The sequence below is a fragment of the Myotis myotis genome, unplaced genomic scaffold, assembly GCF_014108235.1.
Source record: "Myotis myotis isolate mMyoMyo1 unplaced genomic scaffold, mMyoMyo1.p scaffold_m19_p_9, whole genome shotgun sequence".
Lineage (NCBI taxonomy): Eukaryota > Metazoa > Chordata > Mammalia > Chiroptera > Vespertilionidae > Myotis > Myotis myotis.
The window spans coordinates 31,656,755-31,673,045 of record NW_023416401.1 but is presented as its reverse complement, the minus strand read 5'-3'; the positions used below and the strand labels follow the sequence as shown (position 1 = coordinate 31,673,045).

At 38.0% G+C, this 16,291-nt stretch overlaps 1 protein-coding gene and 1 non-coding gene across 6 annotated transcripts in view; one reads left to right on the top strand and one right to left on the bottom strand.

Annotated features, from left to right (window-relative positions):
* PIEZO2 (piezo type mechanosensitive ion channel component 2) overlaps nucleotides 1–16,291 on the bottom strand; it is a 342,209-nt gene that overhangs the window by 111,658 nt on the left and 214,260 nt on the right. The window lies entirely within an intron of this gene.
* LOC118663962 lies at nucleotides 3,018–3,124 on the top strand. The gene has a single exon (XR_004970242.1). It is a non-coding gene; the product is annotated as a U6 spliceosomal RNA (small nuclear RNA).

The window sequence follows — 16,291 nt, the reverse complement described above, 5'->3', positions numbered from 1 at the left end:
TCTTATGACAACAAGACCAAGCTCGACACATACGCTGTGCAACCTTCCATACTGAGAGGCACAAAGTAAGAAGTAGTAAATGTAGGCACTTCTATTACATGTAACTATAACTTTCCCCAAGTAGCTATAATGTAAACATGGATTTAAAGACCTCATTTTAGAGTCCAATATAGTTAATAACTGATGAAGCTACAAAGTGGGAGAGAAGGAGACCAACACCAAATAAGTAATTCCTATGGTGAAATAGGTACTGTGTTGATGAATCAAGGTACTATGTGCTATTGTTTTCATTATACATGGAAATTTTAGGCACAAATGACTGACAAGGTAATAAGTGGTGAGGCTTATGAAAACAGGTCTGCTGGCTTTCAATCACACCACCCTATTTCTCAGATGCAGTAAGTGGTAATATAAGAAAACCATAAGAATATTAGGAAACCCTAAGGAAAGGGAAGTTCCATTACAGGATTCATTTATGAAGTCATCCTTTTTTTTATTTGCTGAGTCCAAACTCTGTGTTGTTGGCTATAGTTAGTGCTAGGGATACAACACTATTCCTAGGTAAATGCAACACTATTCCTTTTATCAAAGAGCACCACATTCTAAAGACAGTATTACTCAGATACGGTGGAATGCTTTCGGGAAATTGGCGCTGACTTGTCCTCCCCATAGGAAGATGATTGCCAAGATTTTCCTCCCATAGAGTTGCTTTGCCTTGATGGTTTGGGAGTTTCACTTCCTAAGAGAGTAGCTACTTTATGCTCTTGCATTTTAATTTATAGGAAGGACACTAAAGGGAAAGTTGAAAATTAAAAACTAAGGAGTTTAATTTAATGCCAGAAAGGTCAGAAAATGTAAGGGAAAAGACTGGATAATGGCTCTCTCGGGGGAAAGCATTGCCATCACATTCCATGAAATATTCTTGTAACATGATCCAACAAAAAGCATAAACTGAATGGATCGTTCTTGAGAATTTCCTTTTTTAGGAATTCACAAACATTTTAACGTATAACATGTATCATGCAAATATAGCTCAAAGTAATTTTAAAGAAAGACAAAGGTTATGTTTATAAAAAAAAAATCCACTTTCATCAGTAAATGTCTAATAAGTTAATTATTGATTTTTCCCTAAATTAAATTTTTATTTGCTTGACCTGGTAGCTACATAAACTGGTTCCAAACCCAACAAATCATGGCAATGGATGTTGGAGCTGTTTCTTCTTTACTCAGGGTAACCGTGGTCAGGAAGGTGACTATAACAATTTTTCATTAGTATGAACTTCAGGTATGATTTCTCCCACAATTTTATGTGAAACCAGTCCTTTTGAGAACAGGTGGGAAAATCTAACTCCAAAAGCGAAGTATGTGTAGTTTGCAAACAAGCACCCACATATCTGATTTTGATGATAAAAGGCCCATTCCTCATAAAAGGTGTGATGGAACATCCTGGAATTGAGTCCATTAAGTTACTCTGAAAGATACTCTACATAAACATATTAGATCTGCTATCTGAACCAGGCTTACAATTGTCATGGTTGCCAGATTCTTCCTGACAACCCCATTGGGGACTAGAGACCAGTTACTCCAGAATGGTCAGAAAAATACATATATTTTCACTGCCGAATAAATTTTCAGATTATTAAACAATTTCTTCCCATAAGTGATGTCACAGATACACTACTTAAATGTTTGGTGTGAGCAGAGCCTGCATGTGACTGATAAAAAAAATAAATAAATAAATAAAGGCCCCTTCATGCATTTGCCAGCCTCAGGGTTTGAGATGACTGTAGAGGAAGGGATAAATAACATTCTGAACTTCTGTCATCAGCACCCATAATTACACAGAAATTTGTTTCTTGTTAAGATAAATAACAGAGATTGAATTAACCTTCTGACTGGACCAACCAAAATATATGTGCAACAATAATTTGGTGGACACTGCACATCAGGCAATGAAGAATATTAACCTTTGAGGAATGAGAGAAAACAAGATAATCTCTAAAATGCCCCAAGATTACTAAATTGAGAGAGTTTCCAGTATTGAAATGGCCTCTCCCAGTGCTGGGAGGAGAAACCCAGGAAGCGTCTGCCAGGTTCTTTGAGTTGAAGAGATATAACTTGAAATTAAAAATAGTCTAGGGATGCTGCAGTGCCTAAGTTTCAGAGGACAGAGTACCGGAGAGGAAATAACTTTATGTAGAGAGAACTCCAGAGACCAAAAGAGGGTCATCCTTAAATTCTCCACAGAGTACAGTCTAGTGCAGGGGTTCTCAAAGTTTTTAAACAGGGGGCCAGTTCACTGTCCCTCAGACCGTTGGAGGGCCGGACTATAGTTTAAAAAAAAACTATGAACAAATTTCTATGCACACTGCACATATCTTATTTTGAAGTAAAAAACAAAACAAAACAAAACAAAAAAACCGGGAACAAATACAATATTTGTATTTGCATGTGGCCCGCAGGCCATAGTTTGAGAACCCCTGGTCTAGTGCATATATGTGAGGAAACTACTCTAGACTGAAAAAAGAAAAACTACCAGAAAGGAACAGTAACTGCTGTTCATACAGGCCAGCGAGTGCTTATCCCACTAGCCAGAGTAAAATCTTTATGATCATGGAGCATTGGGTAGAGTACACAGAAGAACCCTGGCTTGGTAGTGAGAAATAATCCATTCAAATGAGCAGTGCATTTGTTCTTCCTTAAAAAAATCTTAAAAATAAGACCTGAAAGTCTCAAACATGTCCATGCAATTTAACTGCCTCCCAGAACACACCTTATCAGTAATTTTAAGAATACAAAATATTTTGCACCCAACAAGGTAAAAATAGCAGTGTCTGGCATCCAAGCAAACATTACCAGTTATACAAATTATAAACAATTTAAAGGGGTGAAAAATCAATATTGAAATTGACCAAAAATTGATAGCAATGCTAAATCAGTAACTAAAGTTATATAGATATATTCATGTATATAAAAAGCTATATAAAGACATAGAAGATAAAAAGATAAAAGACTCAGTGCTTGATCCAATAGCACATATACTAGAATTGGAACAATAGAGAGAAGATTAGAATGGCCTCTGCACAAAGATGACATGCAAATTTATAATGTGTTCATATTTTTACTGGACAGACACATGTGCAAAAATGAAACTAGGCCATATTCTTACACCATACACAAAGTAAATTCAAAATAAAGACTTAAATGTAAGACTCAAAACCATGGAACTCTTAAAGAAAATGTGGGCAGTAAACTCTATGACATTTTTCTTAGCATATACAAAGAAACAGGAAAATATGATCTATTCAAAAGCACAAAGTAAACTGATATAAATCATATCAGGAGACACAGAGACATTGGGCTTACTAGACCAATACTTTTACAAAATTCTCTTAAAGATGCTTAAAACAAACTAAACAAAACCATGGACAAAGGCAAGAAAATGATGTATCAACAAAATGAGAATATCAATAAAGAGATAGAACTTATAAAAAGACACAAAAAAAGTGTCTGGTGCTGAAAAGTACTGCAATAAAAATATAACTCCTGCCCTGGGTGGTGTGGCTCAGTTGGTTGGAGCACTGTCCTTTGCATTGAAAGTCTGCCAGTTTGATTCCTGGTCAGGGCACATGCCTAGGTGGCGGGTTAGATCCCTGGTGGGGATGTGTACAGGAGGCAACTGATCAATATTTCTCTCATACATGAATGTTTTTCTCTTTCTCTTTCACCCTTCCCCTCTTTCTAAAAATCAGTAAAACATATCTTCAGGTGAGGATTTTTTTTTAAGGTGCAAAAACAAAATAACTGCAGTGAAAACATATACTATAGGGGCTCAAAAGCAGATTTAAGGAGGCAGAAGATAGAATAAGTGAGCTCAGAGACAGGGCAATTGAAATTATCAAGTCTGAGGAACAATAAAAAAATGAAGTAAAATGAACAGAGCCTAAGGGACCTGTGGGACACCATTAAGTGAACCAACAAATGCATTATGGGAGTCCAGAAGGAGAAGAGAAAAAGAAAAAGTAAGAGAGAATATTTGAAGTAATAGTGGCTTAAAACTTTCCAAATATGAAGAAAATCATGGATCTTCAAGGAGCTTATAAACTTAAAAAGATGCATGCTTAGGGATATTATGAACAAATTGTCAAAAGCCAAAAAAAGAACCTTGAAAGCAGCAGGAGAAAAATGATTCACCACATACATGCAATCCTTAGTAAGAATACCAGCTAGTTTTTTATCAGAAACCCAGGAGTCCAGAAGTCAGTGGGTTGACATACACAAAGCACCATAAAAATAATAACTGCCAACCAAAAATTCTATATCTGACAAAACTGTCCTTCAAAAATAAGGGATAATTTAAGATATTCCCAAATAAATAGTTGAGTTCACTGCCAATAGATCTGCCCTGAAAGAAGTGCTAAGAGGGATCTTTCAGGGTAAAATGAAAGGATTTCAGTAAAAATGGGAAAAAAATTCAAGTCCACATAGAGGAGTTACCAAAATATACCATATTTGGACTACAAAAAATTACATTATCTTACAATATATATAAATAGTCAAAGAGGAACTCAAATGGATATTAAAAAATATTTTCAATGGATTGAAAAAGAAAACACACCATATCAAAATTTGCAGAATGTTTCTAAAGTAATGCTAAGATGGAGATTTAGATTTTTAAAACATTTTATTTTATTTTTATTTAACTTATTGGGGTGACACTGGTTAATAAATCTATATAGGCTTCAAGTATACAATTCTACAACACATCATCTGCATATTGTATTGTGTGTTTACCACCCCAAGTCAAATCTATTTTGTTATTTATTTATTTTTAATCTTTATTGTTGAAAGTATTATACATGTTCCCCTTTTCCCTCCATAGACCCCTTCTAGCCCACCGCCACCCCTCGCTCCAGGCCTTTACCACACTATTATCTGTGTCCATGGGTTATGCATATATATCTAGGTACAGGTCGCACATGTCCATGGGGGTGAGATGGGAAAAGGAAAGAAGGGCAGGAAATCATGAAGGGTATAAGGAAATGTTTGGGCTTAATGGATATGTTCATTATCTTGATTGCAGTGATGGTTTCATGGGTATGTTTATATCAAAACTCATCAAATTGTACACTTTAAAGATATTCTGTTTATTGCATAGCAATTATACCTCAAGAAAACTATTAAGAAAAGTAATTATACTACTTACACCAATAATGCATAACTAGCATGTTTATGAAAACCTTTGTCAAATTTTCTCAGCAAACAGCTTCTTTAAAGAAACTCTGAAAGAAAAATCAAAGAATCTTGGTTCTCACTTTCAGAGCTAATCTCTCATCCTTGAGTCAGAGTTGCTTAGAACTAAAAAGGAGATAAAATAGCTGAAGTTACTTCATAAGCAACATTCTGAACCATAATAAGCCAAGCAGTTATGAGGCAATATCATTCACTATATTTATTTTCAAAATACTTTACAAGGCAGCCAACTCGGCTTATTTACAACCAAACTAAATAATTAATGAGGTGTTGCTGCAATCAATTAAAATCCAGACCAGGGATGAGAATCTTAACTCTAATAAACAAGATGGTCACACTTTCCAATAAAATGTTTGATAGCTAAATGATTGTTTTGTTCCAAAATGCCCTTTCTCAAAAGATCACTTTAGATTTATTTTTTCATAAGCTGTTATCTTAGCCTGAAGGAACAGTCTTTTTTACCACAAGAAATTCTATCATCATTAATTCGCTATTAATGTTTAAAGTTGAAAGAACCTAAATGTACCATCCAGGCATAGTTTGTAATATGTTCATTAATACCAATCATTTGGAACAAATTTTGAAACATATAACTTTAAACTATGTGTAGTCTTTATTCCTCTTCATATTGTGAAAGATTAAATGTAAAACACGTTATTTGTTTGACCAAGCAAGTGTTCACTAGAGCCCGGGGCAGGCCAGGCAGAGTTCCAGGTCTGGAGGGAACACAAAGATAAATTAGACCTGGTTCCTGCCTTTCGTTGCTAGGAGAATCCTCTAACGCTGCTCCTTGCCCAGATCCAAATGCTATGTGTCCAAAAGGACTAGCTCATTCCACTTACATTAGGTCCATACCAATGGGCTGCCTCATGTCACTATGGCTATAGATGTCCCTCACAAGGGCTCAAATTAGAGTCCCTGGACTTTTAAGAGTTAAAGTGGAAAGAATGAGTCACCAAAAAAAAAAAAAATCATTTTGGAGTTAGGAAGGATGAAGAAATTGTTCATAAATATTCAAAGAAAATAGTAAAAACATTACTACAGGTTTACTAGTTGCTGAGGGTGATTGTGCTCATATAGCCAATGGGGCACAAGCTTCAGAGTCAGGCAGGATTAGGCTCAAATCCTGGTTCTGTCATGTGGCTTCGATGTGCTACTCAACCTTTTAATCTCAGTATTTAAAAATGAGCATAGCCTTGGCCCGTGTGGTCTTAGTAGTTAGAGTGTTGACCCACACACCAAAGGATTCTTGGTCAAGGGCACATACCTGGGTTGCAGGTTCAGTCCCCGGCCCCTGGCCAGGGCTCCTATGTGAGAGACCAATGAATGTGTCTCCCACACAGATGTTCCCCTCTCTCCCTCTTTCACTTCCTCCCTCCCTATGTTTCACTCTCTCTAAAAATCAATGAAAAATCCTCAATGAGGATTTAAAAAATAATAAATAAATAATAAAAAGTGAGCATAACAATAACAGTACCTACTAACTCCTAGAGTTATTATGAAAATTAAAAGAGAAATACAAAGCACTAAGCAAAGTATCTCCTACAAAGTAACTGACCAAAAATGATAGCAATTTTTAATAATGTAACAAGCACCTACAATTATACTGCCTAAATCCAAAAGTCTTGTTTGAACTCAAAATTTGCTGATAAAATATATGAAAGACTATACTTACATATTGTTATCAAAGTTTTAATAAAAGGCTTGAATACCTAATTAACTATTAAGATAACTTACTTAACAAATATATTTAATAAATACCTCTTTACTGTTCTTCATATGTTCTAGGATTTTTTTGTACACATATTAACTAATTTAATATTCATGACAATCCTATGGGGAATGTACTATTATAATTACTCCCATTATATATACATAAACATACATATGTGTGTATATATATATATATGTGTGTGTGTGTGTTTAAAATTTCAACTTATTTATATGTATATAATATTTCAACTTAGGTTTGTTTAAGGAATATGTTTTATTGTACGGGAAGAATACCAAGAAACAGAATTAAATAGTATTAAATTTTCCCAGAGCCAAGACTGGTTTTCCTCATCAGTAAAACAATGGTAGTTGTTAGACTTTTAATAAAAGAGGAAAGAAGAGTTATTTTAAAATGGATTTTATTAAACTACTGGATGCCATGTAAACTTGAAATCAGCAAGAAAAATATTACTTATCAACCCTCACATATAACAGTTTGTTTAATTAAAAGGTTACACTGCATATGCTCACCCCCCCCCCCCCCACACACACACACACTACCAAAGGAAAGTAGAACTAACATTTCTTAATTGCCTTCTGATTACCAGGCATGGGCAGACCCTGTGTGCATCAATATTCACCACAGCACTCTAGAGCAGGGATAGTAGCCCCATTTTTAATATTAGCCCCCCCTCCCCAATTAAGAATCATTATCCAAAGTCTCTCAACAATAAGAGGTAAACCTAGTCCCCAAGAAACATACTGAATATGAACAAAAATCTCTAATTCCTTAGAAAGTGAAAGCTACTTTTAACCATGTTTATTTTAACCACCAGGGATGAAAACTATTATTGAGTTTTCTAAATAAATAAATTAAAAACCATGACTAGTCTCCAGCAAAACGAAATATTTGCCAACATCACACTTAATGAACCACATATACCATAGCCTCTTTCATTTCTCGCTGAACTGGGTATTTAATACCGAGAGGACATGTACCACAGAGGGTGGCAGTGAGAATGCATTAAAGTTGGCCGTGACCTTTCTGGGAAATAATTTTCACATACCTCTCACAGTCAGAGGCCACATCTGGGCCTGGGAGTTCAGGAAAAACCTAAATAAGTTTTACATGACTTTGATACACAAATAGATAAAATGCAAGGATTTTAGGAGATGGAGAAAGAAAACCAGCTTGGACAGGGATCTCCTCAAAGTCCACTGTGTGATCAGTAATGTTTGAGCCTGAAAGTGCTGAGGCCCCAAACCAGAACCTCGTGGGGAGATACAAACATAAACAGATTCTTATGGTCCACCGCAGCAAGTTCTAGAAAGCAAGTGTGTATAGTGAAACAACTTCTGTTCCTCACAGGAGAAAACTTGGAAGGTTTCAGAAGGAGGTACTCATACTAGGCTTTGAGAAGAGAGCAGAAACGAGTAAGATGAGGAAGGAGAGGAAGGACATTTCCAGGGAAGGAAACAGCACAAAGGGTAGAGCAGCTTAACGTGCTTAGGGAACTATATATGTGACGCTGTAGGGGGCTACTGTTTCTAGGCATGGGGAAGTGAGTCTAAATAAGAAAAACATTTTATGTATGTTAACATGACAACTATAACAATAAGATGTTACTTTTTAATAATCACCCCACAGTGCCAAGCTCTGGATATGGCATTCTCCCGTTTAATACAACACTCACTCTGCTCTGGGAGGCACTTTTTCATCTCTATTTTTAGACAGGAAACACAAGCACAGGTGCTCTGTCTAGAAAGTAGCAGGGCCAACATTAAATCCCTAGCTGTTGAACTCCAGAGAATGCACTTTCAAATGCTAGCGTAATCCCCTCAACGTCACCTTATGAGAGGGAGGACCCCATTATATCTTCGATGGCATTTGGGAAAGGGTCCTGACCTGTTATAACACGGTGCAGGTGAGCTGCTCTTGTATATATAAACCCTCGAGAATGAGTCTGCACTGTCAGTCAACCAGGCCTGTTCTAGGTCCCCACAGAGAGTAGGGCAGATTCTCTCTGAAAACTAAAAGGGAGCCTCTTCCTGGGAGATGCTCTCAACAGACAGGAGGTGAGATATCTCGACCACAGCATTTAATCACGGCTGAAATGCTGGGAGGCCAGCTTGGGAGTTTAGTTCTCTGGGTTAAAAAGACAACCTGTGCATAAGCTTGTCTACCTGGTAGGAAGCAGTGGCTGCTTTTGTATATAGCATCAGGTGTCATGGTTCAGTAGGACACCCGTTTCCCAGGGGCCCTGGGTCCACAATACAAGTGACCATAGGGTTCTAGAGAATTGCCTGAGTAGACTCGGTGCTTCAAGTGTTCATGTTCATTGATTTTCCATTTATCTGTAGAAAGTCAATTTTTCTTTTGGCTTCCATTTTCACCTTTCAGATGAGCACAGTGAACTCTGTATGACACCTATAGAACAAGTCGCGTAATCATTAAGGATGTTTCCAAGATGAAACCAAAAGTTTGGTTATAATTTTATCATCTACCAACTTTACAAATTGAATAACTCTATAGATTGACTGCCAGCGCCATCTTCTAAGAAAAAAAGAAATGGTAAGGAAAGGCTTCACCCTGGTTGGATTAATTTACATTCCTTAGCATGAAAATGGCCTGCTTTACATTCATTTTTCCTCATACACTGGACTGCTTCCAGATGAAGTTCTTGCCAATGGTTCTCCATTAAAAACACCTTAGCCGTTCTGTGCTGTTTCTGTTCCCAGACCTCAGATCACTCTAATGCAGTGGTTCTCAACCCTCCTAATGCCGCGACCCTTTAATACGGTTCCTCATGTTGTGGTGACCCCCAACCATAAAATTATTTTCGTTGCTACTTCATAACTGTAATTTTGCTACTGTTATGAATCATAATGTAAATATCTGCTATGCAGGATGTATTTTCATTGTTACAAATTGAACATAGTTAAAGCATAGTGATTAATCACAAAAACAGTATGTAATTATATATGTGTTTTCCGATGGTCTTAGGTGACCCCTGTGAAAGGGTCGTTCGACCCCCAAAGGGGTCGCGACCCACAGGTTGAGAACCGCTGTGCAAGACAAGACACATCATAGCAGCCCTGGGCTAGGCTGCAAACGTGCATTCATTTAAATCACCTGGCTTGTATAGCTATTTGAAAGCAAATTGCAGACCTATCAGAAAAACTGACTGCACTGTCTCATTCTCTAAAGGACCCACTAGCCTTTCCAAGGTAGAATAAGAAGACACATTGCATTGAGGCCTTTATTACTCCTTACATGTTACAGACATTTTTATGACTATTATAAAAATAGTATAAATGCAATAGATAATGTTGTGCTTTTAATATTTGTTTTTTTTAACATTGTTCTCATTTGTCATAGAATGGTGCTGGGGTTCTAGGCTTTGCTTTTTTCCATGTTTTTAACACTAAAATAAACATAAGCTTTTCCTTCACTAAACATAATGCATTTTCAACACAGTTTATTGAAATAGACATAAAAAGGATAAATAACACAGGAAAAATTGTTGTATATTTAGTAGAGAATCCTACTTTCATAGAGTATGGCCCAAGAACCTTTCCCATTTCTTCCTACCCTTTCATTGTCAAACTGTAAAATTTAAGATGATAACAGCAACAAAACAACACATTGAATCTGAGTAAACAAGTCCAATCCCTACAGTAACTCCTGTGAATAGGAGGAAGTTTGGGAGTTGGAAGGCAAGTCTAAGATTAGAAGAGACAAAGAATTATTCAGTCACAACTCATCTCAAAGCTTAATGTACAAAAAATGTTCATTAAGAGAGTTGAGAAAAAAACGTATGAGTTCCAAGTGTCTACACTGTGATTAAGAAAACAGTAAGCATTTCAATCTCCTGCCATGCCCTTCACCTTGGCCTATTTCAGAACTTTTAATCTATATAATTCAAGATTAAAAAACAGGGAACCCACTTTTTGTGAAGGGTTGTTTTTAGATGAGTTCACCTCAATTATTTTTGTTACCATCTTCACAAGGACGTAAGTCAGTGCTGTCAAACTATTGAAAGTGGTTTATAATTCATGTCAGTAATAGAAGTTTAAAGGTATTTTAGAGCTTTTTAACAATGCTTCTCACATTCATGATAATGCAGAACAAATCAGGTACACCTGTGTGGGGTTATGCTAGGATATAGCCCGATTCCCCCTCCCAATCAGTTGAATTGTGTCTGCCTGGCAGGTGGCCACAAGAAGCAGAGCAGCTCATACTCAGGTCTCTTCCCATGTCCTTGACAGCCCACACACCTCACCAGATTGTTTCTTTGCAGACTGTTCCCAGCACAGCTTTCTCCCCACCCGCTCTGCTATATAAGCCCTTACCTGACGCTGGGCAAAGGCAGAAACTCACCCCACAGGCTCTATCAGATCTTCCCCATATGTAGGTATTAAAGGCTATGTCCTTCCTCTCTGGTCCCTGCTATGGCACTCCCTGGATTGAGGTTCCAATATTACAACCTGCCTCTGTCCTTGTCCTCTATTCAGTACATGTTTTGCACATTTAACACAGAAAGCCCATAGAACAGAAGTTGTCCAATAATTAATAAACACCTTTCAGGTAGGAAAACAGACCAGCACATGCACATGTATAATTGGAGGAATCTGAATACTAGCCACCACATTTAATTCTTGCTTTATGCCTTTCAACATTTAGGGTGCACTCTTTCTTCAAAATTCCCTATATTACAAAATTCCCTATGAAAATACAAACCTTTTAGAGAAAGGACTACACTTTGGATAAGCTAAGTCAAATGTTGTTTAGTTCACCATTTTTCTTAGGGAGATCTGCTAGGATAACACTTGTAATAGGACTCTATTCTGTTAAACTATGTTGAATAATATATGATCCTCCAATTATAGTTATGATTCCTCCAATTATATGTGTGTATATCCTGACCTGATGTTGCCTCAGGGAGAATTAGTGATTCCCATTAATTTTTGCACATAGGAGTCACATGACCATATTTTCCAAAACAAAATTCAGAGCTCATTATTTGATAGTTATGGGAAGGTTAAGACCCTGTGTCTGAAAGTAGGATTATTCTTCCCAATTCTGAAATGCTATACTATATTACAACCATGTAAAAATTAGTGACCACTCTTCTGAAGTTGAGCTTCAGCAAAATAAAGCTTCAAAAAGAACTCCCATGACTAAATGTAAGACTGATCACATACTATTCAACATAGTTTAACTCTTCTGCTCTGCCTCTAGGTTAACCTTGATCTCCAACCCATTCCATTTACTTGTGGGTCCCTGCTCACCTTCTCCACACCCTTCCCTGGCTAAACATAATGGAAAGATTCCACCACAGGTCTGGATGGAGCTGGAAGGAAGTATATGGCCTCTTGAGGCCATTGTGTTGAAAGGAGAGATCACCTAGAGAAAAGTAAAACCCTAGATCTGTGCCCCTCCTAGGTCTGGGATTTCATTTTATAACACCTGCCTAGTGAGGGAATCTCAAACCTATAAATTATAATGTTGGCCCAGGATCACTGAAACCTAGAGATGCTCCAGCAGAAGCAAGCACCAAACAACACTCTAGGGGCTCCTTCACAACCAAGAGTACAGGGGCTGCATTTTGCTTATTATGAGTATTACAGTAGGTCCTTCGGTTACGTCGGAGATCCATTCCTACAGCGAGACGTAATGCGATTTTCGCTGTAAGTCGGAACCCACCTACATAAGCACCTACGTCACTCACATGGAGCACATACACAGCAGTAATGAAGTGAAACAGTAAAAAAAAAAATTAAAAGAAAGATAACAAGTCCTGACCTATACTTGTGGTGAATACTGTAAATAAAAGAAAACATAAAGCACATATGTACATAGGTCAAATTGACAGAACTTTTTTTTTTTTTTATAAATAAATGGGAGATGGCGACGTAACCACAAAACAACGTACATCGAGTCCGACAAAACCCGAGGACTGCCTGTACTTAAATTCAAAAATAATGTGGGTGCTCATCACAGCATTACTCAAGAGGGCAAAAATGAAGGACAATCTAAGTCTACATGGTTAAAATCAGGGATTTACTAAATTATAATATAGCCACACTATCAAACACTTTGAAGCCTAGGATTTACTAAATTATAATATAGCCACACTATCAAACACTTTGAAGTCTATGAATCACATGTTAGAAGAATATTGCATAACCTAGGAAAATGCAAATGCAATACTTGAGTAAAGCAAGTTATAAAACAGCATGTGCATTATTATTCAAACTTTGTTTTAAAAAACACATATATGCATAAGAAAAATACTGGAAGAATATAGACCAAAAATAAACAGTGTTTATTTCTAGGAGTTAGAATTACATTTAAAAAAATTGTTTTCCTTTATTATTCATTTTATTTCTCCAAATAGTCACCAACAAACATGTATTATATTAATGATAAACAAATCAATTCAATTTTTCTAAAAATAATGTTAATTCACACCAGAGAGCCTATCTGAAAGCTTATGAGGTGATAAACAATGGCTTGGATTATTTTAAGAGTTCAGCCACATCTGATGCTGGATATAGACTGGAGCATGTATGGTTATGAAATTTATGTGACAAATGTTCATGCAAGATTTTTTTTTGCAATTTTTCTTCTAACTCAGAATTTGGGGTTAATAACAATGCACTAAAATTAGGCCTTATAAAAATTATTGTTTTAAAAATGTAAAATCCCAAGCTTTCTAGGACTAAAATGCAATATACTATTACCAACAAATTAATGTGGGAAAGAATCTGCATTTTATATATACTTGTATATTAATTACACTGTGTAGCTCAAACTGTCTATAACCTGCTAAGCAATCTAACTTCTAATGACTTACTCTATGAGATTACAATAATGGACCTTTTAAACTATTTAAAGGAATTATCTACAAAATGTCTATAATAAATTATAATTTTTAGTTTGTGGCAATTTAAATGAAAAATAAATGTTATTACTACTGAAATGATCTACACTACTGGTTGGCCAGCCTGGTCTGGTTCACCACCTTTTTGGGTATAGCTTGTGAGCTATAATTTTTTAAAATATATTTTTATTGATTTCAGAGGGAGAAAGGGAGAGGGAGAGAGGGATAGAAACATCAATGATGAGAGAAAGTCACTGATTGCATTGATTGGCTGCCTTCTGCATGCCCCCTACTGGAGATCAAGCCAGCAACCTGGACATGTGCCCTGACTGGGAATCAAACCATAACCTCCTTGTTCATAGGTCGACACTCAACCACTGAGCCATGCTTGCTGGGCATTTTTTTTTTTTTTACATTTTTAAGTGGTTGGATAAATATAAAAAGAAATTAATATTTTATGAAATGTAAAAATAATATAAAATTAAAATTTTGATGTCCACAAAGTTTTACTGGAACATGGCCACACTCATTCTTTGACATCTTATCCATGGCTGCTTTTGAACTACAATGGCTTCTTGAAAGAATTGCGACAGAGACCATAGGCCTGAAAAGTCATTAAACATTTACTAACTGATCCTTTACAGAAGAAATGTTTTCAAGTGATTCTAAATTTTCTTTGTATTTTTTATCATCAGTCTCTAGATGTCAGAAAAGATTCTCAAACTGTGGTGGGGTTGGAGGTGGCAGGGACTACTGCCATATAGAAGATATTTACTTTTCCCAATTAAATCATCCCCTAAAAGTTAGCCCTCCCAATAGCACAAAACATTTACTTCCATGTGTTCTATTAATAAACCAAAAATTAAACATCTAAAGAAATCAAAGGATTCATTTAGTCTAGAATTAATATCTATACTGAAATTTAGCATTTATTCACTCCTGCCTAAAATGAATATTATGTAAATCTACACCATTAAAGGGGTTTCTTTATTGAAGTACAATCCTATCTAATAATAGAGAAACATGGTAATTAACCATACCTCTGCTATGCTTCCCATTGGCTAATCAGCAGGATATGCAAATTAACTGCCAACCAATATGGCAGCCGGCAGCCACGCAGCTGAAGCGAACATGAAGCTTGGTTGCCCTGGCAATGGAGGAAGCCAAGGTTCCCCGCCTGCCGCGGCCCAGCTCTGAGCTCCAGATGCAACAATGTTGCAATTATAGAAGCTAAGCAAACCCCAGATACCTGCTTTCAGCCAGCCAGCCTTGGAACTGGAGCCGGAACAAAGTTTCAATTATAGAAGGTAAATAAATCCCAGAATAAAAAAAGAAAAAAAGGAGAAACTGGGAGCTTCAGTTGCAGGCTTGGCCTGCCTGAAAACAGCTCTCAGCTCCTCATCCAGACTGGCCAGGCACCCCAGTGGGGACCCCCACCCTGAAGGGGGTGAGGGCAACCTGAAAACAGTCATCAGCCCCTCATCCAGGCTGGCCAGGCACCTCAGTGGGGATGCCCACCCTAAAGGGGTGTGGCCAGCCTGAAAACAGCCATCAGCCCCACATCCAGGCTGGCCAGGCACCCCAGTGGGGACCCCCACCCCTGAAGGGGGTGTGACCAGCTGAAAATAGCCACCAGCCCTTCATCCAGGCTGGCCAGGCACCCAAGAAGGACCCCCACCCTGATCCAGGACACCATTCAGGGCAAACCAGCCAGCCCCCACCCGTGCACCAGGCCGCTATCCTATATAGTAAAAGGGTAATATGCAAACTGACCCTAACAGCAGAAAGACTGGGAATGACTGGTCACTATGACACACACTGACCACCAGGGGGCAGACACTCAATGCAGGAGCTTCCCTCTGGTGGTCTGTGAGCTCCCACATGGAGGAACTCTGCTCAGCCACAAGTCAGGCTGATGGCTGCCAGTACAGCGTGGTGGTGGGAGCCTCTCTTGCATCCTCAGCAGCGCTAAGGATGTCCGACTGCAGCTTAGGTCTGCTCCCCGCTGGCAAGTGGACATCCCCCGAGGGCTGCCGGGCTTCCAGAGGAATGTCTGATTGCCAGCTTAGGCCCAATCCCCTGGGGAGCAGGCCTCAGCCAGCAAATGGTCATCCCCTGAGGGGTCCCAGACTGTGAGAGGGCACAGGCCATGCTGAGGGACCCCCCGCCCCAGTGCACAAATTTTTGTGCACCGAGCCTCTAGTCTATATATATAAAAGGCTAAATGTCCATCCAATCGGTAGCTATGATATGCACTGACCACTAGGGGGCAGACACTCAACGCAGGAGCTGCCATGACGTGCACTGACCATTTAAAAATAAATGGCACCACGGACCTGGCGCCCACAAACCAACACTTGGCTCCCCCCAAGTGGGACACAGGCCCCACCACCACCCCAGAGTGACATCCCACCAAATCGCAGCCAACGCTGCCAAGA